Source organism: Patiria miniata, unplaced genomic scaffold (assembly GCF_015706575.1).
Source record: "Patiria miniata isolate m_02_andy unplaced genomic scaffold, ASM1570657v1 HiC_scaffold_19, whole genome shotgun sequence".
Lineage (NCBI taxonomy): Eukaryota > Metazoa > Echinodermata > Asteroidea > Valvatida > Asterinidae > Patiria > Patiria miniata.
In genome coordinates, this window is record NW_024037057.1 from 338,176 (window position 1) to 365,435 (window position 27,260).

Genomic DNA, 27,260 nt, shown 5'->3' on the forward strand with positions numbered 1-27,260 from the left:
ATGAGAACGCTGATTTCGGGCACAATTCAAAACATGACTCGGCTACTTTTGGTTTAAAACCGAGATCCTAGAATATTGTTTTTTTTTTCTCGGAATACACAGCACTCACTGAGCTATAAGACTTCATCAGGTTGTTTAGCACCCTTCCTTAGATTTTGAACACCTGTGTTGCTTCAAATGAACATCATGCACAAATAACAAATGATGGACTCTACCTTTAAATCCCGGATTCTTAGATTTAATGCATTTTAGCACACCCCTAGCGACAGTTTTAAATCAGGTCACGCAATAAAGAAGGAAATAAAGTTGAAGAAACGATAACAGACAGTGTACTTAATGGGGATGTCAAGATACAAACACGGTTTCCTCCTAACTGAAGTCTGCACATAAGCCTAACTCTTTCTTCTTAGTAGAGGATTTGACATGAATGTCCGTAATCGATTCAGACAAATTTAACAACTACAGCAACCACTCGTTTGTGTTGAAGACATCTTAGAAATAATTAACGATGCACTCATAGCTATACATGTATATGGGCATATTTGTTTGACAATTGTGTACACGACACCCTACACCTCTGTCAAAGATAACTGAACATTGAACGAGTTCTGTGTAAGGTGAAGACACGCAAATTATTCGCTGTTGCATGTTTGAAACATGTAACTAATATAATGTTGTGCAGTGACTGAGTACATGAGGCTTGGGGTTTCTAGTCGTTGACTGTGAAAAAAGGCACACCCTACCATTTCACCTGTTGTCATCCATATACTTTCACGGATAAAAATTGTGCTTGTAGAGTTTAAACATTGTTAGCCCACTATTATACATGTCGAGTCAAGGACATTTTTAATTTTTGACTCAACAGGAAAAGCTGCTAGTGCAATCACTGATAGCTTATAAACAGATCCAATTAATGTTCTAAATTTCGTTGTTTTTTTTCTTAGCCAGGTACAAGTTGTATTTAGCATGTCGTTCGAGTTTACACCGATAGGTTTCTCTTATTTACTTTTTACAATTGATATTTAATATGGTATTGTCATGGTAACGTGCAGGCTAGTGTAAACTCAGCCTCCTAATTAGTAATTCAGAATACAATAAAGCCACAAGCGTTAACAAAAAAAAACCCCGATTATCTACCCCATTGTTTTCTACGATTGATTCAAATGATTTATTTATCCCTGAAAATCAAAATTCATCTTTTCCCCCAGAAATGTGATTAAACTATCTACACAGTTTGTATGAATCAACGCTCAAAAGCAAAACGGCAAAATAAAGTCAGATAGGCCTGGGCCAATGAGGAAATCAAGGGGCTCAATTAGGCCTATATAGTACGGCAAATCGGTGATGGGATTGTTCATTTGATGATAAAAGTATGGAATTTACCACACAGTCAGAGTATTTCATGGGAAAGATTGTGGCTACAGGGCCATCGCAGATTTGTCCTTTGAAAAAAAAAAATGTGTAGAATTACATGCAATGGCAGTCATTTTGAAAATTTTGAAAAGTACTGGTTATTACTTATATTTTTCTTAAAGTGCAAATATATGCAATGGCCCTATAGCCCAATACCTTTCCATGACATACTCTGACTGTGTGCCAAATTCCATGCTTTTATCATAAAATGAACAATTTCATTATATTGTGTACCGATTGCCTGAATACTGTGCATGAAAGGCACGTGCAAAAAAAGGAAACACTCCATGAAAATGTCATGAAACCGTGATATTCTGTTGACAAACGTCCAGGCACAAGATATCAACCAAAGGCCTCTCCAGTGCAAGCATTGACGGTGGACCAATTGGTAGAAACGAGGTAAGACTGAGGTTTCCATTCATAATCTGAACTGTCCCATCGTCTAGATTTTTTCTTCCCCAAAGTTCAAGGTTCATCACCTTTAACATATTAATTTCCTCTGGTTATATTAACCAGGTACCTTTTATATTGAATATCAAGTGAGAAAAAATTCCCGATTTCAATTTTCTAAATAACAACTTTCCCTGGCATGTGCTATTACTGCAATGTGGCTACAAATGGATGGAGTCCTAGTATTTCAACCATGGGGGCTTCAAAAAGAATACAGGACTGTACTGTCATTTAGGTCCCATACCCACCAATAGCCCCTCAAAAACGAAACTGAATTACAATGTTCAGCATTCCTGCAATTCAATTTAACATCACTTTCAGACAATATTTGCCACGTCGTGTTACTTTCATAAAGCGTGTTTTTTTTCCAGATTGAATACACAATTTCAGGGTTGACCGGACAAGTTCGGCACAGTTCCATTGAAACAAAACTCCAATTGATAACTTCTCTATGACTCACCTGGCGATTTCATCCTTTGCGTAGTTCATACTCAATACCGTGGCCTGTTGAACGGGTTAAATATAGTTCACACAGGTACCAGCATTGTTGCAGTACTAAGTCTACATGGAGTCGTGCTGGTAACGAAATATAGCGTGAATATACACGGTGGCCGCCTTGATATTTCTACCTAAGACCCGTTTCAGCCGTCGTGCTTAACTGCTTATGCCGTGTCGAATAAAATTAAATTCAGTGCGACTTTAGCACGGCATAAGCACGGCAGTGGTTTCCATTTAAATCAATTCAATTCAGTAAAACATTTTTTTCCACACTGTGAAGGCACCATCCTAAAAAGCCGAAGCTTGTGGTGGCATGTGCCCAGCAATACAAGACAAAACAAAACAAACACCACTAATTATATAATTTAGAAATAATAACAGTAATTAAATTATAACGGTTAACCGAAGTAGACACGTCAATAAACAACCTATCAATAACGACTTCAAAAGCCAACTTAATAACGAATCAGGTATTCTGAGAATTGAGTACGATTGTTTTTCGTTTATATTTAAATGTATTGCTTGAAGGGCAATTAATTATAGTCGGTGAAAGATGTGAAAGCTAGTTCCAGTTTTTCGGTCCAGAGAAAGAAATGGTATGTTGAGAAGGAGTTTTCTGACTTGAGGTATATGTAATTTGGGTGGGTACCTATTATTATAATCATGTATGGATCTATTAAATTAAAAAAGGTTGTGTAACGATTCAGGAAGTTGGTTATTTACAAATGTATACATACAAACATCTTGTTGATAGACATTGATATTCGTAAGAGACAAAAGCTTGTGTTTCCTAAATAATAGAGTGGTGTGTTCGTTAGCGTGCACCTTACATACGATACTAATACGGGCGATTCTCAATAGTGCGCCTCCAAGAGTTTGCAACGCGTTGGCCAATCACAATGCGCAAAATCTGTCGACCCAATGCGCGTTTGAAGAGGTCGACTGATTTTGCGCATTGTGATTGGCCAACGCGTTGCAAACTCTTGGAAGCGCACTATTGGGAATCGCCCGTATTGCCCTAGTCTGCAGTTTAATCAATTGATCAAGAGAGGACTAATGAACAATATAAAGTACGCAGAATGCTCGACGGAAGAATATACTTCAATCTATCTACCAGTGGCGTAGCCAGGAATTTTTAAGGGGGGGGGGAGGGGGTGGGGGCGTTGGAACATTTCATGGGGGGGGGGCGTCATGCAGGTGCGTCAATCGCTTCTCAAAAGTGGGGGGGGGGGGCGGACATACCTTGATCAGAACTGATGCGAGCGCGAAGCGCGAAGCGCTTACGGCGTGGGTTTCGGGGCTCGCTTAAGGGCCCCTAAAAAAAATGATTCTAGATGTTCTTTGGTGTGATCTGAAGCAATTTCTTACTACTTTCCTCCATGCTTTAACTGATATTTTCTTAGCAAAAGATAATTATTTGAACATCGTTTTCGAGGTTGGAGTCATTGAATCAGCTATCGGTATCCTGAGCTATAGGCGTGGGATTCGGGGCCCGCTTAAGGGCCCCGAAACAAAATTGGATTCTCGATGCTCTTTGGTGTGATCTGAGGCAATTTCTTACCACTTTAACCAATAATTATCATAGCACAAAAGATAATAATTTAAACATAATTTCAAGGTTTTCTCAGATAAAGGCATAAGAAATTTTTTTGAACATTGCTTTCGAGGTTGGAGTCATTGAATCAGCTACCCGAATTCTGATCTTTAGGCGTGGGGTTCGGGGCCCGCTTAAGGGCCCCGAACAATTTTGAATTCTAAATGCTCTGTGGTGCTATCTGAGGCAATTTCTGACCACTTTAATTAATATTTTCTGAGCAAAAGAAACATTGTAGTACATAATAGGTCCATGTAAATGAGACACGGCTTCAAAAATCCGGGGGGGGGGGGGACATTTGATATTGTGTCCCCCGCCCTTCAAAAAGTGGGGGGGGGGGACATTTCCCCTGTTCCCCCTCCCCCCCCCCCCAGGATTGACGCCCATGGCGTCATGTAGATCAATGACATTTTTTTAGAAACTCAAAAACTAATTGGGGGGGGGGTGTGACTGGGGGGCGACAAGGTTTCATGGGGGCAGTTGCCCCCCCCCCCCCCACGCCCCCCGGTGGCTACGCCACTGCTATCTACTCATGATACCAATATTTTTGGAAGTTTGGTGTGTGACACTAGTCTCACAATATAAGCTCGTTATTAATTTAAACTTGACAATTAGATATATTAAACTTCTTTGTACTATTTCGAAAATCCATAAATGTACAATTATTCAAGTTAAGTGCCAATCTGTTAGCCTGGAGCCAAACCGATACTTTGCTAATTCAACATTAAGAACATTTACAATTGTTTCTACATTTATGTTATTACTTGAGTACAATATATTGGTCGGCAAAAAGGATAACAGAAAGGACCGTCGAAGCATTGCAAATAATATTTATGCACGAAGAAAATAAAAGTGGCCTAAGAAAAGATCCATGGGGTACTCCATATGAGAAGGACAAGAATCTATTTTAGTATATTGATTCATTTTATAAAGATAACTACAAAGCCAGTCCAAAGGAGTACCCCTTATTCCATAAAAAAATGAGCTAATGCATTAAAATATTGTGATGTGATTGATAGTGTCAAACGCCTTTGATAAGTCTAAAAAGACAACAATAGATATGCAGTTATTTTCAAAACATTTAGTGTTCTTATGGACCATATCCATTAGTGCCATGTCTGTAGAGTGGTTATTCCTAAACCCATATTGACCGTCGTACAAGATGGACAATTTAGATAAAAAGAAGAGGTTCTAATATAGATCTTTTCAAGTAATTTAGAGGACCATGGTAGGACAGATATAGGTCTGTAGTTACCGGTTTAACACTGATTTCCAGTTTTAAATATGAGGGCCACTTTAGCTGTTTTGATTTTATCAGGAAAAATACCACCAGAAAGGGGCAAATTACAAACATGGCTTAATGGACGACTAACCTTGGAAATAACAAATTTAAAACGTCTGCGCTTACGTCATCCTATCCCGCACTTTTACCGTTTTAAATGATTTAGCCATATCACAGACCTGTTTTTGGTCAGTATGATAAAAAAAGTGATTAAGGAGGTCATATTTTTTAAAAAAAAATCTGAATCAAACATCAAACTTAGTTACAAACCTCTAGTCGAATTCGAATTGACATTATATTCGACGTGGCAGTAGCACGACGTTTGAAATCATGCCGTGTTTAAAATTCCGTACCTTGAAAAGTACATGAATGATTTGAATGGTTCTGAGAATAAAAGAACGCTTATGAATTGGGCTCTCATATTCTAGATGTTGAAAGCGCATGTATCTCAAAAAACATATTGGTCAATGAAAATGAGCGCCGTGTGCGTGTACCTCTAGCGTGATATCATACCCCTAAGTAATGAATGATAATGTTGGTGTCGGATTATTATATATTTAACCATAGTTTGCGCTCAAACTTGCTAAACTGGATTCAAACTCTCCTGCAAGATCGGCATTTATTGTCATGTTCACCGTTGAGGGTGTATGGCTACCAGTGCACGGACTTCTGTATCTGTATGCTACTGCACAATCGCCTATGGTGGGGCTATCACGTGCAGGTAAAGACTTACGAGATATGCAAAAGTTACACTTAAAGACACCTTTGTGGGACACTGACGTACTAATGCTAATGCTAACCTAATCACTCTAACCACTTCGGACATGTTTAGATATGATAATGTTAAGCGCATCAATCTGCCAGCAGTAGCCATAATCGTTCTGCATGGGCATGATATGGTAATGGGATGCGTTCTCTGGGCAGCAGCACAGCGAACGTCCATCCATCCGCCTGACCCAAGCAATTGTCCCTGGGGGAAGTAAAACATAAAAGATTTGATTTGGGAAAAAAACTCACATAATTGCTTACTCCCAAACTTTATGGAAGTCCCTACATTGGCTTTATATTCCTCTAACAGTCTTCAATTCTTCACCTAAACGTTTACGCAACTGTTCAAGGGGCAACTTTGCATGCGTATACATACACGCACAAGTCACTCCGTATTTTACTAAACAACTGATGACTTTTATCCATGTTAATTGTTTAGATTGATAATTTGTCTAGCATATCCCATTAGTTTGTACACACAAAAACAGCCTAATAAGGACCTTGGCTCAGGTCAACGGAGTACTGTTATTGCTATCGCATTCCACATTCGTGTACGATAGCCAGATACACAGGCGTTCCAACACCTCCAGTCGTGGACCTCATGGTGTCATTCGAATGTATTCTATTTTTTGAAAGAACTCTCGTAGGTTTGTTTTAAGATTCCAAATGTTGGACCTTCACTCATCCCTGGACCTTATTTGTCAACTATTGTTCAAGGTTCACAAGTCATATGAATGTTTACAAACACTCAGTGTATTTAGTACAAATTGTTTAAGGCACTCGGTTGATACTCGCCTTTTAATAGAACATTGACATTTTGCAGGTTTCTTTATGCTTTCGGGTGAGAACTAAACGAAGCGCAGCTCTGCCGGTTCTTTCCCTGACTGTTCTCAGGAAACCCGTAGTGGGTAAGTCCGCGTTCGAGCAGAACATCGTCACAGAAGCCGAGATGTTCATCGAGGAGGTCAAGAGACACAGCGGCAAGGCGTTTGACCCCAAGTACGCCCTGGGCAACGCCGTGTCTAACATCATCTGCACGGTGGTGCTCGGCAGGAGATTTCAGTACACCGATCCAGTGTTCGAGGGACTCCTGAAGGTCCTAAATGATCTCAATTTGCAGGCAAGGGCCATGTTCGAATTATCGTCTGCTTCCAGTTGTGCGGACATATGTCGCCAACTTGAAGAACTTCTTCGGTCAAATCAACATGCTCTTAGAATAGCACAGCAAGGAGAAGAGCGCCGATCATCACGCAGATCTTATTGATATTTTCTTGAGTGAGCGCAAAATTAAGGAGCAACAGGGCGTTGAGAATGCGGCTCTGCGACCGGAGAATTTGAAGCACATCGTTGGCGACCTGTTCGCGGCCCGGTCCGAGACCAAAGCCACCAGTCTTATATGGAGCATGCTGTACATGATGGCGCACCCTGAGGTACAAGCCCGGGTTCAGAAGGAACTGGATGACGTCACTGTTCGCAATCGTCTTCCCAGGATCGCAGACAAGTCTGAGCTTCCGTACACTGAGGCAGCGTTGTGTGAGATCCAGCGCATTGCAACCATCTTGCCGCTGGGTGCGCCGCACGCAACCACAGAGCGGGGTAGGCCTAAGGGAACTCGCGTTTATGGCGTCTGTTGGTTCTCAGTAACCTCTTTATATTATATCCTACGTGAACTCCAGCACATTGACAAGGCACTATCATCTTGTGGCTATCCAGCTTGGACTAGAAAAAGAGCGAAAGACAGAGTAAGTTCCAAGGCTCTCCCGAAAGAAAAGAAGGAATTCAGTCAGAGGGTATAGTTCTTCCTTTTGTCAACACAATAGCATCGCGTTTGAAACGTGCTTTCTATAGCAAGGACATCTGTGTTGCTTTTAGAAGTCCAAACACCCTTAGAAGTAAACTAGTTCATCCCAAGGACAAATCGCCCATAGAAGCGAGAACAGGTATTATCTACAAGATAGCTTGCACTGATTGTGACAGTTCCTACGTTGGAGAAACAGGGAGAACATTGAAGGAGAGATTGAAAGAACACAAACGAGCTCTTAGACTGAACAATCCATCTCTTTCAGCAGTTGCAAAACACGCCCTTAATACTGGACACAACATTGGATGGGACAATGCCCACATTATCGACTTTGAAACACATATCTGGCCAAGAAAGGTGAAAGAATTCATCTGGATTAAAATGATTAATCCCTCACTGAATAGGGACTCTGGTTACTCATTATCACCTATCTACGCCCCAGTGATCTCGGGACAACAGACTGCAAGAAACTGAGTACACAATCACTTGGCTTGAGAAAGTCCACAGGAGTGGATGAATGCTTGCCCACTAATTGTCAGGTTGGTAGAAGCTTAAACTACATGTTATGATCACCCCAACCAATGAAAGTTTTCTGTATATCCTACGTGTTTGTCCCTTTTTTCCCTCTTGTATCTTGACCCACTGACTCACTGACTCACTGACTGATGGTACTTGTGAGTCTGGCAGTACTATCGCATAGGATTTCCCCCAGAGATGCCAATGAACGTTCTGCATCCTGTGCATTATGTAGTCTGGTGCATGAACAGACTACAAGTGAATATTGATTCTGAATGAACTGAAAATATGTTTGCACGTTCTGGGACCAGCTGTCGTACGCTAACATTTGCTATTTACGACAACAGGTATAACATTTCTAAAGGTAGGACTATCATAGCTAATATCTGGCACAACCACTTCGACCCACTGGTATGGGAAGAGCCTGAGAAGTTTCGTTCGGAGCGATTCCTTGACGGAGATGACAAGTTTCGTCCCCGGGAGGAGCTCATGCCATTGGCATGTGGTGAGCAAACAGCCGTTGAATATTCATAATAATTATTTCACGCAGATTAATGTGCATATCAAGATCCAAAATATTCTTTAAAATATTACGAATTAAACAAATGAACATTAGTCTAAAATATAAAAACATTACATATATTTCAGATTACACGGTATACAATCATTAAAGATGTACTTTCCGTACCCACGCTTAGTTCTAGGGAAAAAAAATCTGGTAAGTGATTCAATCAATCTTAAATCAATGTAGACTAGTTCCCGCCCCTTAGCAGAATACATAACGTTGGAAGCGGAACCAGTCTACTCGAGTTACCAAGGTCTGTTCGTGCTGAAAAGCAACTTCTACCCTGTTAGCAGTACCAATTTTTGTGCCAGTATAATAACACCGATTTTTATGTTTGTTTTCCTTTTTGTCTCTTTTCATGTCATTATCATCAGGTCGCCGCATGTGTCTGTGAGAGCACCTGGCCGCCAAGATGGAACTCTTCGTCTTCTGCACGTACCTTTTGCATCACTTCACGATTATGAAACCCGACCATGTTCCTGCCGTATACTTCGAAGGGGAAAACGGCGTCATGTGGGCACCGATTAACTTTGACATTTGCGCCATTGCCAGAGAATAGGTCATTTTTGACGTATGGGGGCGCTGTTACAGCGCAATTTTCTAAGAAAGAACGTTAGAATAATAGTGAGTATAACATTTCCACTGTAACAATCCCCCCTGCCGCCCCTGCCCCCGAGCACCAACAAAAAAGGAACAGGAAAAAAAATAATATACATTTATTTAACAATTTATATGCAGAATAGCTACTGCAATTTTATGTAACATAATATGTAAGGTTTCATGTAATACCTCTGCATGATTTCGTCCAAACTTATCAATCGAGGGGTCTACACCATGTTTGGCGTCAACAAATTGTTCGATTTAATAACGTGACTTTGTTTCTTCTTCTAAAGGTGACATAACTGTTTCTCGGATGATGATGCCTCCCAATCAGGGAAGGAATTCGTCCACTGCCTACCGCAAGACGTTTGATGTTCGAATCATGCCAGCTGTCAACAAGAAGAATGTCGGGAACGATGACGACCATTCTTACACGGCAAGGGCGAACTGCGTGTGGGAATTCGCGTCTATGGCAGGAGCAGAGGTGCTGGCCATGGACAATAAGGACAATATAAAGGTCGGTCGTACTACGCTTGCTGTGGACCGAAGGACGAGGAATAAGCGGCTTTCCCCATAGACGCTCGTCCCGATTACTATGATCATGACTTTCCAACCCCAAAGTACTTGCTGACGCCCTGCGGGTTCTTGCGTCTCAGAACGACAGCGAGCCCAACTACGACAACAGACGAGCACGGCAGGGAATAATACGCGTAAGTCTGAATACCAGTTTACCAGTTTGCGGAAATATCACATGCATGGCAGGCCCCTCATGACGGATCAGAAGTTTTTACGCAGACATGCTAAAAATCTGAAATAATTCAAAGTTGTTTGAAGTCTCTAAAAAAATCCATGAAAATTTATCCCTGCAAAACATATTCCATACTATTCATTCATCATCATTAGCCTAATTCAATCCACTGCTGGATGAAGGCCTCTCCACTAACTTTCCATGCTTTTCGATCCCTTGCCAGTTGTTTCCATTTCTTCCCTATGAAATCAGAGATTTCATCTCGCCATCTCTTAGGCTGTCTTCCTCTTCGCCTCTTCAATGATAATGGCGTCCAATCCGTTACTTTCAGGGTCCATCTGTGGTTGTCTCTTCTCATGACATGTCCTGCCCAACTCCACTTTTTCTTTTTGATCTCAACTATTATGTCTTGCACCCCTGTCTTTCTTCTAAGATCTTCGTTCCTTATTCTGTCTCTCTTTGTGACCCCAACCATTATTCTTTCCATTGCCCGTACGGTGACTCGCAATTTTTGCTCTGATTTCTTTGAAGGTGCCCAAGTCTCAGCGCCATATGTTAAAACTGGAATGATGCACTGGTCGAAGAGTTGACGCTTCATCTTTTGCAGTATTTTTCTGTCCTTGAATATGTAACTCAACTTGCCAAATTTTGCCCATGCAAGTTGTATTCTCCTCTGAATCTCCTCTGAATTCCCAACCTTAAATGTGATCTTCTGTCCCAAATATATGTACTCATCTACTGTGTCCAGTGTTTCATTCCCCACTTTAAATTGTGTTATGCCTGTGTTGGAATTGGACATCACTTTCGTCTTCTTCATATTCATCTTAAGGCAAACTTTTCTACTTGCCGCATCGAGCTCTTGCATCATACCATTCAGTTCCTCTGGGTCGTGGCTCAATAAAAGGATGTCGTCCGCAAACCTCAGATGGGTAAGTTGTTCTCCATCAACACGGACACCCTTGTTCTCCCAGTCCAAGCTTCTGAAGGCTTCCTCTAGTGTTGAAGTGAAAAGTCTAGGTGAGATCGGATCTCCCTGACGAACTCCTCGCTTAACTGGCAACACATTGGTGATGGAGGAGCCGATGTAGACTTTTGCCGAAGGATCTCTGTAGATCAACTTCACTATGTTTAAGTACTTGGCCTCGACGCTGAATTTCTTCAGTGTTTGTAGCATAGATTCCTGATCCAGACTGTCAAACGCTTTTTCGTAATCGATGAATCCAAGGTGCAGGCTGAATTGGTATTCTCTTGCTTTCTCTATTAGTTGATTTAATGTGTGAAGATGGTCCGCAGTTCCGTAACCAGCTCGAAATCCTGCCTGCTCTCTTGGTTGGTTTTCCTCCAAGATTCGCTCTATTCTGGCACCTATAATTCTGCTGAAGAGCTTGTAGAGGTGGGGGAGCAGACTTATTGGTCGGTAGTTTTTCACATTCTGTTTGTCTCCTCTTTTGAATAGAAGTATGATTTTTGCACAATTCCACTGCGTAGGAAGTTCTTCCTTTTCCATTATTTCGTTGAAGACTGTTGTTATTTTCTCCAAAAGTTCATTTCCACCAACTTGTAGAATGTCAGAAGTAAGCTGGTCCTCTCCTGGGGCTTTGCTTTTCTTCATATTTTTTAGTGTTTGTTCTACTTCTTCTTTCATAATCGGTGGGACATCAGTAGCCTTCTCGTCCCAGTCTACAGTTGTTCTCCAGTCTGGATTTGGGTTATCATACAGATGAGTGTAGAATTCCTCCACACGCTTGTTTATTTTTGTTCTGTCTGATGTAACAGTTCCATCTTGTAATTTTATAGCCGACATAAGATTCTTTCCTTTTTGTAGCTTTCCATCAACCACTTTTGGTCCTCTATTTCTCTCCAGTGCCTCTTTTACAACCTTTGTTTTGTACTTTCTGCTTAGCGACCGTCGCTTCTTTCTTATGGTCTTGTTGAGCTCTGTGTATTCTACCTGGTTTCTGATAGATTCTCTTCTTTGGGGTTTCAGTAGTTTCCTTTTGTCATTGAGACTTTTGATTTCATTTTTTTCAGCTACAAACTCCTCTTTTCTCTTTTTTTCGTCCTTTGCAACTTTCTCTGCACTCTCCATTACAACATCTGTGAGTTGCTTATATTTCCCTTCCATCGAGAGATCTTCCCACGTATCGTCCAGGACACTGAATCGGTTATTCAGTTCTATCTGAAATTCCTTTTCTTGTGAAACCAATTTTCTGATATCTATGTTTCTTCGTCTCGGGGGTCTAATTCTCTTCATCCTTTCAATCTTCTTGTCAAAGCGAACTTTCGCTCGGACCATCCTATGATCGCTTCCCATATCAACACTAGGAACTGTTGCCACATCCATGAGAATATCCTTGCGATTGCATAGAATAAAGTCGATGGTATTGTGCGTTTCTGCATTCGGGCTTTCCCAAGTCCAGTAACGATTTTCCTTTTTCTGGAAAAAGGTATTTCCAATCACAAGACTCCTTGACAAAGTAAAGTTTATTAATCGGTCTCCCCTTTCATTCCTGTCCCCTATTCCAAATGAACCCATAGATGTTTCTTGTTCATCCATACGTCTTCCCACCTTTGCGTTGAAGTCACCAATAACTAGGATGTATGTAGTATTGTCCGTGTCCAGAAGCTTGTTGAGATTCTCATAGAAAACCTCAGCTTCCTCGTCTGTGTGGCTCGAGGTTGGTGCATATGCTTGTATGACCTTAAGACAGTGCTGTTGGTTGATTTGGAGCTTGACCATGGCTAGTCCATACTATACTACATTGTTATAGATTTCAATAAAACTGTTGCCTTTAAGTAGCCCTTTAGTAAATATTTTATTATATTATTTATTAATATTATTTTCTCTCCAGGCATCCAGTGATCGGGCCGGCTTTCCTGATCAACAAAAGTCCACACGACGAGGTGACCATCGAAACCCACATCGGGGACGTGCTCGAGATGGTCCATGACATGGTAGCTGTGGGTAAGACCATCCTCGTTCTCATCGTCGACGGAGGATTGCGACTACAACATCAATCATCCTGTCAAAGAGATCTTCTATGGTCGACTCTTCAGAGACACCAATCTTGATGGGCTCGTAGTCACGTCGTACTGTCCTGGACCCTCATCCCTGAATTCTATCGAGCGGCTCTGGGGACAGGTTACCAACGCACTGTCATCTACCAAGTAAGGCCCCATCCTCGCGTGTATCGGTTTTCCTGTGTCCCCCCCCCCCTCCTCCCCCGTTGTTTAGTTCGGAGCGTTTGCAACCCGTATCATAATGTACACGTTACACACACATTATTATTGCATCATTTTGCACAATTAGCCCTACTGCATTATTTCGAAGTTTCGCAAAAATCGGCATATTGCGGGTTTTTTTCGCAACCGTCCGTTGCACTGTGAAATCATTTTTGCCAGTGTATTGTAGATGGGCCCGAAGCACACGGTTATTTTTTTCGCTTTTTGCCTTGAGGCCCATTTTATGCACATGCATCTGCACAAGTGTTCATGTATATTGAACTGGTCAGGCCTGGATAGCGCTTTGACCTATGCGTGTGCACACGGCCGTGTCGCCCTCGCACACGCGCGGCGGCCATTTTGAAGCTCCCTTAAAAAAAAAACCGCACGAAGCACAGAATTACACAATTTTCGGAAGCGATTTGTATCACCATTTATCGGTTGTGCTCACAGTGTTATTTTACTCACGTTCATGTTTTGATATATATTTTATTTCATTTGATGTGTTTGTATATACTTCTACGTGGCCAAAGGGAGCTTTAAAATGGCGTCATGTGGCTTCATCCCCCACGGCCCGAAGCGCTATCCAATTAGTATGCCGTCTCGAAAAAAAGATACACGAACAAAAGTGAAGTAAACATGTACACTTTGGGCGGACAATTGTCGCAACTTTTGTGTGTGTTTTTTTTAAACATAAACCGTCTTCTTCCTTTTTGATTATCTAGGAGAGGATCGCCCACCATGTCACCAAAGCCAACTTCCAGACGACCAGAAGCGTGAGAAGGAGCACCGTGTGTTCAACTTGGCCATGACTCGCCTTGAACGCTACCTGTCCGGTGTCAAATACTTCAATTTGCTAGACATTTATTCAACGTTGTTCATTAATACACAAAATTAATGTTATAATTCCATTATTATAACTGGATATAAATTGAATTCAAACCAACATTTATCATAAATCAACAACATACATACTGGAACAACGTTAGGTATAGGGTGAAGCATAGCTTTTGTACCCCAACCTTTGGACAAATACCTATTATTACCATACAAGTTACGAAAAGGGACAAAACGCAGGGACAAAACAGGAACATAACAAAACAAACAGGAGTAAACATAATTATTCATCAGACATTATAAGAGTTAAGCAATTGAGTTTTCATTTTTTTGGTGAATGTAGATAAAGTTAACGATGATTTAACTGAATCACTCAGCCTGTTCCAAAAGTCAATGCCCCGGTGGACAAGGCCGTTTTTCAACATTGACGTTCTACTGGAATAAACGTAAAGGTTTTGCTTTGAAACGCTTCTAGTATTATATGAATGAATATTCGAGGTGAAAGTAAAGAAATTGTTGAAACAATATGGGAGTAAATTATTTGAATATTTATACATGAATTTACCTAAATTTAGGTAATAAAGGTCATTAAATCGTAAAATCTTGAGGGCAGCAAATAAGGGAGTAGTGTGTTCACGATAACTGACATTACATATAATACTGTAGAGAATCCTAGGGGACGGGGTGGGGTTGGGTGATGAGGTAGTACTACTACTAGTGTGGGTTGTACGACTGACTGGTGAAGAGCTCTGGGTCTGGCTAAATGGGTGATTGGGAGGGCAACACGGGCACGCAGGTCCTAGTGAACAGGTGACGCTTGAGAAGTTAGTTTCCTTGCCTCAGGCTCAATGACTGCCATTTATTCTTGCCAACCTGCCAGCCCAGCTGCCAATTCTCACTGTATGAGAATTCGGCAGTGAGGTCAAAATACAAAAAATACAAATTACCAAAAAGCACGCACATGTCAGTGTTATACAGGTATAAAATTACAATAAACGTGTACATGTAGATCTATTTCCCCAAATTAAATAAACAATCTTCGCATGAAATAAGAATTACCTCAGGCAATGCTGAACATAAAGGAGCAGGCTCACATTTACACATGCTGGCCAGGCACACTCATACACACTATCAACCACTTTCATTCACACCAGTCCTCAATGAACAGGAAGAGCCATTATTTGTGGGTTATTATTCCCTAAATGTAAACCTTAGATAATCATAGTACATGTACTGGAATCTGACAATGCGCAATAAGACCCATGTTAAATTATACATGAACATAAATACGCACGTAACGTTATACATGTACACAATTACATGGGAATATCACGTGTGCGCGCACCATGCTGTCACATTTTGCACGTGAACGCGTGTATGCCTATACTACACGCACAATGTTCGCTAAACTCTCCACAACGAGCTCACACTTTGGAGCCCAAAACCTACATTTATATCTTATCAAAACTTTACTTTAATGCCTCCAGTATTATCTATGAACACTAGCGGACAAATCCTAATGCAATATTGGGTAGCGTGCAGTTTGCAAACAAATGATATTTCAATTCAAAAAACGAGCTTCAGAAGTTGACAACGTACCTGTATGAGAATTCGGCAGTGAGGTGCCGGTCAAGGGTTACGCAAGGCACAGGTCACGTACATAATAAGGGGCGTGGCTTAACTACATGTAAACACTACATGCATATTATACGCACACTCTACAACTCTTTCCCGCCTAGGTAGGCATCGCCCTCGATGCCTGGAGGCAACTTTCTGGCAGGAATTGGCAGTTAACGGCAAGATTAACACAATCGTCCAAATACTTTTAACACTAAATAACTCGGAACGACTTTAACAGTTATTCAAAGCTCCAGGAGCTTAACACTAGATAACATGGATAACTTTAACATTTCTTCTAAGTGAAGTAGCTTAACACTAAGTTACAGGGATCAACTTTAACAATTCTTCTAAGTGAAGTAGCTTAACACTAAGTTACAGGGATCAACTTTAACAATTCTTCTAAGTGAAAAAGATGTACTCTACAACTTAAGTCTATCTGGGGGCTTGTTCCGAGTGGCACGAACTGGATAGCGAGATCTGCTCGCATCATGTGTCCCGGTACCAGCATCTGAAGGAATCTCCCCACAAGTAACATCTGCATCTGCCACCTCGTGGGAGGAACTAACGTCTGAGTTGGCGTTGCCAAGCAACAAGGGGAAGTCTACTGGTTCGCCATGGACTGGTGCAGTGGTCGTTGGATACAGAACATGGCCAGTCGACCTATGCAGGGATTCCTCCCCTGAAGAAGAGTCATCGTCGCTCCCACTTGTGGAAGACTGATGAGCAGGTCCCTCCAACAACCAAGGGCAATGCTTCAGGTCACTGCGATTGAGAACCTTCTCCTTGCCGAAGTGGTTCTTAACAACGTAGACTGGACCGTCCGGGAAAGGACGACGAACAACTAAGTAGGGATCCTGCTCCCAGTAGTCCTGAATCTTGGCACGACCTTTATGACTACGACAACGGACCAGGACATACTGTCCAACATCAAGGGGCCGCTCAAAAACCTTGGCAGCTCTCACAGCCTTTCTTGCTTGGACAGCTTTTTCGTTGTTTCCCCTGGCAATCCTCCTCGCCGTGTGCAAGTGTGACTGATGGCGACGCATGTAGTCTCCCATATCACCAGCATGTAGGGCTTTCCCGCCTACGTCTGTACTCAGTGGGAAGCGTCCATTTCTCCCAAACATTAGGAAAAATGGATCCACTCCCGTTGTCGCATGTCTTGTGTTGTTATACGCATAGACTAATGCTGGCAGATATTCAGGCCACCTCTTCTTCTTGTGTTCCGGGAGTGCAGCAAGCATGTTATGCAAGGTCCGATTATATCTTTCACATTGACCATTACCAGCAGGGTGATAAGGCGTAGTATGACTCTGCTGTATTCCGTACATCTGGCACAGACTAGATACAACCTGGGACTCGAAGTTACGCCCACGGTCAGAATGTAGGCGGAGAGGGCATCCGAAGGAGAAGAACACATTGGAGACCAAGGCCTTGGCAACTGCTGAAGCCTTCTGGTCCTTCGTGGGGATCGCCCACACATACTTGGTGAAGACGTCTGTTACCACCAAGACGTTCTCATGGCCACTACTAGAAGCTTCCAAGAGGGTGTAATCCATTGCCAAGACTTCCAGTGGGGCAGTTGCTGCCAATGTTCCAAATGGCGGCCGGGTCTGTCGAGTTGGAGCCTTGCTGACTGCACAGCGCTTGCATTTCGCACACCAGTCCTTGGCAGCCTTCTCCATGTTGTGCCAGTGGAACCGATCCCAGAGGAGTTGGAAGGTTCGCTTTGGTCCAAAGTGCCCTGCTTCGTCATGGAACCTAACAAGAGTCTCCTCTTGGAGAGCATCAGGGAGCACAAGTTGGAACAAAACTTGGTGAGTAGCTGGAGACACCACTTTCCTTCGCAAAAGACCATCTTGCATGGATAGCCGCTTCCAGTCACGCAAGAGAGCCAAAGCCTCCTTGGAAACGGTTGCTCGTTCACCATGTGTAGGTTGCACCCCTCTTGCAACGAAATGGATAACGCTCTTCAGTGTGGAGTCGTCCTGCTGAAAAGCTGCTATCTGCTCCACCGGGCGGCCAGGGAGGCAAGAGATACCGCCTATCTGACATGCTTCTATGTGGTCGCGGACCGAGACCGGGACAGCTGTCTGGGACAGATGCCAATCTAGGGAAACATTGATTGTCGCACTTGATACAGGGGCGGTACAGTCCAGAGGATTTTCCGCCGGAGTACCTTCACAACTTCCGAACTCCGCCCGTCTCGATAGAAAGTCAGGAACTTGATTGGCCTTTCCTGGTCTGTATACCAGGTCATAGTTGTATGCACTCATCTGCAAGACCCATCTCATCTCCGTGCAACCCAAGCGAGCCTTGTCAAGGAACAGAAGAGGTTGGTGATCTGTTACGATGGAGAACTGGTGCCCCAACAGGTAGTCTTTGAATACTTCCGTTACAGCTCACTTAATAGCCAGCAGCTCAAGCTTGAACGTGCTGTAGCGGCCACTCCGCTCTGCAGGCTTCAGGACTCTAGAAGCATAAGCAATCACTCGCTGCTTCCCCTCATCATCTTCCTGAAACAGTACAGCACCCAAGCCGGTGCCACTGGCATCAGTCTCCAAGCGGAAAGGCTTTGAGAAATCTGCATAGCAGAGAACAGGAGCCTTGGTCAGACGACCAATGATGTCCTTGAAGGCAATTTGACCGGCCTCCCCAAGGGTTATCTTCTCATTTGGCGATCGGGTCTTCTTGGCCTTAGGGTCTAACTTGAGGTGGCGGAATAAGGGCCCTGCAATTGATGCATAGCCCTCAACGAACCGCCGAAAGTAGCCCGTGAAGCCTAGAAAGGCACGTACTTCTCGCACAGTTGATGGTTCTGGCCACTGTTGGAGCACTCTGATCTTTTCTGGGTCTACAGCAACACCTTCAGCTGACACATGGTGCCCAAGGTAGCGAACTTCTGGTTGCAGCAGATGACATTTGGCCGGCTTTAATTTTAGCCCATGCTCAGAAAGCCTCCTGAATACCCTGTCTAAGTGCGCCATGTGGGAATCAAAGTCCGGCGAGTAGACAATCACGTCATCAAGATATATCAGGACATTGTCATGGTTCTGGTCCCCGAGGCACCTCTGCATAAGCCGTTGAAATGTGGCTGGGGCATTAGTAAGGCCGAACGGCATTCGCAGATACTCAAAGAGGCCAAACGGCACCACAAAGGCCGTCTTTTCGACATCACTCGGACTCATGGCAACCTGATAATATCCACTTGTCAGGTCAAGCACTGTGAAGAATCTTGCCCCTCCGAGTGCCTGCAGTGACTCTTCAATTCTCGGGAGGGGGAACGAGTCATGGCGTGTGAGTTGGTTAAGCCGTCTATAATCAACACACAATCGGATGCCGCCATCTTTTTTCTGAACCACAACCACTGGCGACGCCCAAGGACTGGTGCTTTCCCTGATGACATCTTTCTCCAACAGGTCCCTGATATGCTCCCGTACCAGCTGATATTGAGATGGAGGTAGTGGGCGATGCCTTTGGCGAACTGGGTGGACATCTCCTGTTTCGATTGAATGGGCAACCGTCTGTGTGTAGCCCAGGTCTGCTTCATCTGTTGAAAATGCTTCCTTGTGTCTTTGCAGAAGGGTTGACACCTTTGATTTTTGATCAACCGTAAGCTGGGATCCCACAGCTACTGGGACCGGCATCAAATCAGGGTTATTGACCACGGCAACCTTGCTAGACTTGACAGAAGCACTGGCTTCACCCTTTGACTGGCTCTCGTCGCATTTGTCAAGCACTGATCCCAGGTGCAGGGTTCCCCGAACTGCAGACTTTGGCACAAGAAGGTCCTCATTAGTCTCATTATACAGCGTAGCATGGAATCGACCCAGCTCTACCTTGACAAGACACGGCGGAACTGTTATTCCAGCTGGAGGGCCTCCATTCTTTGATGGCTCTAGGACAGCCTCGTAAGTACTTCTTCCAGGGAAGATGCTCCCTCTGCCGTGGACGACAACCCCCTGCCGTGCAGAGACGACAACTGCATGCCCCCCAAGGTATGCCCGTCCGACGCTCCCACGCTTTGAGTCGAATTTCATGGTCTTTTCAACCAATTGCATCGCCCTCTGCCAAGTTCCATCTTGACCTGGCCAGGGAATCTTGGTCAGGCAGTGTTGCAACACGTTCATGCCAAGTATGCCTGGCACACCTCTTCCTAATGTCAAATGTGATGTCTCCTCCTTCAGCACAAGCACTATGCGAGATTCGGCATTGTGCCCCAACACTTGTATGTCAGTCTCAAAATAACCAGCATAGGGAATGGTTGCCCCGTTAGCTGAAACAAGGGAAAAAAGCTCAGGTATTGGTCTAAGCTGAAAACCCCTCGGACTCAGGTGCATTCTGAAGTACTGTTCTCCAACCGAAGTAACCTGCGAGCCCGGATCAAGTAGGCACTTCACTACTACACCCTTAAAAATGGCAGTTACAGAATAACATTCACCCACAGTCTTTGCGAGAAAGTGTGGATCCACATTGGTAGGTGAGCCTCTCACACCAACCTCTGCGGTATGGCTCTCTACAGCAGAGGGTTGACATTTAAATCTTGTGGAGCTCGATGCGGCGCTGGCATCTCTTCTGGTTGACGCTGGGGGATGTTGGGATCTGGACACCACTGCGGGGATTCCCGTCCTCTGGGCCACGTCTTACGAACTGGTCCACCTCGGGTGGGGCAATTCCTGGCGAAGTGTCCAAGACGACCGCATGTATAGCACCTGTCACGATAGCCCGTCTGGTATGAGCCATCAGCTTGATACATCGCCCCCTGATCTGAGTGTGGATGTCCAGGACTGGTTTGCGAAGGGGGTGGAAAAGCCACTACTTCTTTGACTGCTCGAACTACTTGGTTGCCAATCTCCCGAACAGCTCCCAAGACATCCTCGTTAGTGATGTTCCTGGTGCTACCTTCACTGCTTGTCTGGATTGCTGCTTGGTAGGCCATTCCGGGTGCGGTCGCTTTGCTGCGTGCCAATTCCTGCCCTTCTCGTTTCAGGGCATACTCCCGCAGGTCGCGGAAGGAGGTCACAGATCCTCGCTCGAGCAAGTCTCTACACGTGTTCCGCAGGTAATTGTCGTCCAACCCCTCAATGAACTGTTCAGCCAGAGCAGAATTTGGAGAGGAGAAAAGCTTGGCATCACGTCGAGTAAGCCTGAGAAAGCGCTTCTCCAATTCCACAGCAAAATCCCTGATGCCTTCACCTGGGTGTTGCTTCCTCTCCAAAAAGAGCCACTGTAACTCCCCAACCGCAAGTTTTTCACCGTAGGACTCCCGTAGGAAGGCCAGAATTTCGGTGACATCCTTCTTTTCCTGGAGCAAGGCCTTTACTTCTGCTCGCGGTCCTCCACGGACATAATCTAGGAGGAAATGGCCCCTCTGGTCTTCAGGAATTGAGTAGCGCTCAAATGCATTCTTCATGCTGGTGAGGAAGTCTTGGATTTCGCCCGCCTTGCCATCAAATGCAGTGATCTTGCGATCTGGTGCCATCACAAGTGGTGCTTGGGGTCTGGAAAGAAGCTTTGTCAGTTGCTCCTGAAGACCTTGAATCGATGGACTCTCTGCGGTGCTTGCAATTGGCTCTGGAAGTAGCACTGCGTATACACGCTCTCCCCATCCATCAGGTGGCGGCTTAATTACGTCACCCTGGGCTGGAACAACTACTTTATCGTCTCCCTCAGTGTAGAGTAGGCCAGTAGCAGTAGGGTGTTGTGACCGCAGAACAGTAAGGTGCAACGGTCCTCCCTCCTCCTCCAACGGAAACCGCTGTACAGACTTGGCACCTTGAACTCTCACATAAGCCATAGTGAGGACAAGTTACATGTATTTCTAAAACTTAATGCTGAAACAAGGGGGGGGGGGGGTAACAAGGTTCACCCACACACCTTGACCTTATCAATGCAACAAGAAGTTAACAACTCTCAATTTCTACAAGGATGCTACTTGAAATGCAATAATCCCTCTGAAAGTAGCACAATGCAACACTAAATTCCTAACTGATCTGAATCTTGAACGCTCTTACTACTCTATGGTAAGTATGATACCTCAGTGTAAAATCAACAATGACAAATACACATCATTACAAGTGTGCATCCATTTTGGTATGTAATGTGGCACTACAAATATCAATTCACAAAAAAAACTCCACAAGATTGTACCTTTAAATTCAACTACAATGGATGCTTGAGAAAAAATGCACAACCTCGAGCAGAGCTACATCAATGTACAAAATACAACCAACTCTAGAATTTAAGCATGTGATACAATATCAAATACTATGAATTACATTACCAATCTAAACAAATTATGTTCCTTCCAAAGTATCAATTCAAAATCTGGCAATGCACAACTCGGGAATTACTTTTCCGAAAATAAGATTTGTAATTACATGCTAAACTGCGTACAACCGGTAGATTCAACAACTTTATCGAAAAAAAACAGTACCAACACTCCTCTGTATTTAAGAAAAGTTACAAGAAGTGCCCAAGATGCCTTAAAATTACTTGATGCTGACTTGCTCAAGTAACACTGTAAGCTTAATGCACAACTACATGGAAATCAAATACGTGGGCACAACAAGCTAATTCCGTTTAACACTTGGAACGGTGAATACAAAGTCAACACTCCGATTGGACAAAAAGAAAACCTCAAAACACAAGCTGTGTAAAAAATATGGGCAAACTATATGAAACAATTTTGAAGTCAACCTGCTATCAATTTGCAACAGGAAGTGTGAAATTTACGTGAGTAAAAGCAGTTACATGTACAAGGAAACCACTTCTCTTTGGTGAATATGATACAAATTCAATAACACCTTTGATATCACGAAAATCAGTAATTGGGGGATAATATGTTGGAAACAATGTATGAAATGACCTTTGATGATTCAAATTTGCACAAAAGGCTAAAACCGAAAATAATTACAGTCAGTTCAATAGCTGTGCTGCAACTCCACTACGTTTCCAGCTCCCTCGGGCACGATCTGATCTCCACGTCTGCTACACACTCCACCATCCTGCCGACTACGCTTGTAGAGAATCCTAGGGGACGGGGTGGGGTTGGGTGATGAGGTAGTACTACTACTAGTGTGGGTTGTACGACTGACTGGTGAAGAGCTCTGGGTCTGGCTAAATGGGTGATTGGGAGGGCAACACGGGCACGCAGGTCCTAGTGAACAGGTGACGCTTGAGAAGTTAGTTTCCTTGCCTCAGGCTCAATGACTGCCATTTATTCTTGCCAACCTGCCAGCCCAGCTGCCAATTCTCACTGTATGAGAATTCGGCAGTGAGGTCAAAATACAAAAAATACAAATTACCAAAAAGCACGCACATGTCAGTGTTATACAGGTATAAAATTACAATAAACGTGTACATGTAGATCTATTTCCCCAAATTAAATAAACAATCTTCGCATGAAATAAGAATTACCTCAGGCAATGCTGAACATAAAGGAGCAGGCTCACATTTACACATGCTGGCCAGGCACACTCATACACACTATCAACCACTTTCATACACACCAGTCCTCAATGAACAGGAAGAGCCATTATTTGTGGGTTATTATTCCCTAAATGTAAACCTTAGATAATCATAGTACATGTACTGGAATCTGACAATGCGCAATAAGACCCATGTTAAATTATACATGAACATAAATACGCACGTAACGTTATACATGTACACAATTACATGGGAATATCACGTGTGCGCGCACCATGCTGTCACATTTTGCACGTGAACGCGTGTATGCCTATACTACACGCACAATGTTCGCTAAACTCTCCACAACGAGCTCACACTTTGGAGCCCAAAACCTACATTTATATCTTATCAAAACTTTACTTTAATGCCTCCAGTATTATCTATGAACACTAGCGGACAAATCCTAATGCAATATTGGGTAGCGTGCAGTTTGCAAACAAATGATATTTCAATTCAAAAAACGAGCTTCAGAAGTTGACAACGTACCTGTATGAGAATTCGGCAGTGAGGTGCCGGTCAAGGGTTACGCAAGGCACAGGTCACGTACATAATAAGGGGCGTGGCTTAACTACATGTAAACACTACATGCATATTATACGCACACTCTACAATACGAATTGCTCTTTTTTGTAAAATTAGTAGTTTTTCACATTGGGAAGAACAACCACCCCACGTGAGAATCGAGTAAATAAGATAAGGGAGAATCAGAGAATTATAGAGAATGATAAGGATATTTTCCGGCACAAAAAACTTTAGGCGATTCATAATCCCTACAGTTCTGGATATTTTGCCAGATATGGTATTAATGTGAAATTTCCAATTTAAGTTTTCATCAATATGTATACCTAAAAATTTGGTTGTTTTGACTTGTTTCATGATAGTACCATTGAAATTTAAAGGAATGGTTTGTGCGTATTTCTTTTGTTTAGGACAGAAAATGATATAATTTGATTTAAGTAGATTAATACAAAGTTTATTTGCTACCAACCAAGTGCTTATTTTGAGAAATTCATGATTAAGATTACTTACAGCAGCATCTACATTACTATGACTATACACCAAACCTGTATCGTCAGCAAATAAAGTAAATTCAATTACATCTGATGTACTGCAAATATCATTTATATACAGAATGAATAGAAGTGGTCCTAAAACAGAACCTTGCAGGACTCCACAGGTAATAGTCTTGCATGTAGACTTTGCAGAATTGAATGATACAAACTGTTTTCTTTTTGACAAATAACTCTTGAACCAGTCTAAAACTATTCCTCGAATTCCGTAGTGCTCTAATTTAGAAATCAAGATATCATGATTAATTGTATCAAAGGCCTTAGACAAGTCTAAAAATACACCGATAGCGATCTTTTTGTCGTCTATGGCCTCAAGAAGTCTATTTACCACATAAGAAGTTGCCATCTCGGTGGAGCGGTTTGACCTAAATCCAAATTGAGATTCTGATAAAATATTGTGTTTATCTATAAAACATATAAGTCTTTTGTAAATTAACTTTTCGAAAACCTTAGAAAATGTAGATAAAACTGAAATAGGTCTATAATTACTAACTTCATGTTCATCTCCCCCTTTATACACTGGAATAACTTTACCTGTTTTTAGCCCTTCAGGAAAAACTCCCATAGCCATGGACTTATTGAAATTTTAGCCAGTGGTTTTGAAAGACTACTCCTTGCTTGTTTCATAACAAAAGGGCTTAAGTCATCAAAGCCAGGTGCCTTACTACCTGGAATTTGGTTGAGGGTATCCTCAATCTCTTCTTCTGTTATTGGTGTTAAAAAGAGAGAATGTGAACATCTGTCTTTAAGAAAAGACTGACAATCGGTATTACATAATGGTAGCTTGTCTGCAAGTTGAGTTCCAATATTTACAAAATACTCATTAAATGTGTCGGCAATTTCTTCATTACCATTTATTTGTACGCCATCTTGGACTACATGAGACGGGTTGGGTTTCGATTTACCCTTGTTAAGTAGGTTATTAATTAAACGCCATGTCCCTTTAATGTTGCCCTTTTCCTGGCCGAATTTCTTTGAGAAATAATTTTTTTTCGCATTTCGTATCAAAGTATTCAATCTATTTTTGTATGAGGTATAAATGGATTTATTATGAGGATTAGGATTTCTAAGGATTTTTTTTATACAAGAAGTTTTTCCTCCTTATCGAGTTGTAGATACCATTAGAAAGCCAGGGAGACTTGCACTTATCATATCGGCATTTAACCTCTTGTAATGGAAAATGCTTGTCATACAATTTAATTATAGTTTGTAGGAATCTGTTGTATACATCATTTAAATCATCCGAAGATGATAAATAACTAAATAACTCCAGTCAGTTGAATTTACATCATTGACAAACTGGGAAATATCATCACTACCGAAGTTACGCTTAAATTGCTTGTTTACATTTCGTTCAATGGGTTTGGATTTTTCTGCAATCAAGAATACAGGTAAATGATCACTTACATCAGTTACTAAAATGCCAGCTGTATGATTCTGGAAGTCATTTGTCAGGATATTGTCTATTAAAGTAGAACTATGAGGAGTAATTCTTGTTGGTTTAGTAATAGTTGGATAAAACGAATGGGAAGATAACATATCAATGAAATACTGTACGGAGCTATCACTGCTATAATGTAGCAAGTTAATATTAAAGTCACCCATAATATAACATTTTTTTGTGTTCATTTGTAAGACTTGTTAACATTTCATTCATGGTATCAGTAAAATTATCAACAGAGGCACTTGGTGGTCTGTATACAACTCCGACAATTATATTTCTATTACTAATGCCGATTAGCTCTATGAAGAATGACTCAATATCTTGGTTGTTAACACATATATCATGACGTATTTTATAAACAAGATAATGCTTGATATACAGAGCCACACCACCACCTATTTTATCTTGTCTACATATACCTTCAAGTGAGTAGTATTTCATTTGAACCAAGGGGTCTTGAACATCTTTCAACCATGTTTCGGATATCGCTACCACACAGGGCGAATTATCCAAAAGATTAACATAATTAGAGATATTGTCAACATTCTTTTGTAAACTTCTTGCATTAATGTGAACCAACATCAATGGATCGTGAGTGGTTTTATGAACTTCGTTCATGAGCTCATCTTGATCATAATATTCGGAATTTATTTCTTGAGTTGCAAAATTTATATCGGGATCTATGTTATCATTCATAAAACTGGAGGAAATTTTTACGATAATTTATAAGGCCTGCAAAAATACAGTAAAATACACGGAAAGGCTTACTTAATACATTATTTTTAGGTGACGAAATTCAGGATAACACAAAATTTACTCCTGTACACACGGACAAACATAGAAACAATACATTGGACGGCAAAAAATGACATGAGTTACAAACGCAATGTAAGAATGAACAAGTGGTGTGAAAAGAGTAGTGACATTTCTCCCTTAGTAGAATTTAAATTTCAATGGCCGCAGTATATCGATTATTACGTAAGATGTTGCTCCAGGTGTTAATGGCTGGTACCTGATTATTGTTGAGCTAACACTTAACAAATCACTCCAGAAAGAAAAAGGGGTAATATGTACATCACATTGAGGATACAATTACTGTAACAAGATCAATAATACTAATAACAATAATAATAATGATGAATACACAACAAGGTGGTAGGATATAGACATTGAGATTACAATGTAAGTGTGCATTATCATGTGTTGTATTGCTGTGATTTACTTCCCGGTGAAGGTCTTGAATTCTCCTGTATGCAGTTTATACTTGATGACTGGTGGGATAGACCATGGGATGTACGCAAATTGTACACGTTCGTCTTTGCGTATGGATGGCAGATTTTCATCCCGAAGTTTTTTGCG

The 27,260-nt window shown here is 42.2% G+C and overlaps 2 pseudogenes; both read left to right on the forward strand.

The window, feature by feature from the left end:
• Positions 1 to 5,916: 5,916 nt before the first annotated feature.
• LOC119725980 lies at positions 5,917 to 8,375 on the forward strand (annotated as a pseudogene).
• Positions 8,376 to 8,610: 235 nt separating this feature from the next.
• LOC119725981 lies at positions 8,611 to 14,299 on the forward strand (annotated as a pseudogene).
• Positions 14,300 to 27,260: the final 12,961 nt, after the last annotated feature.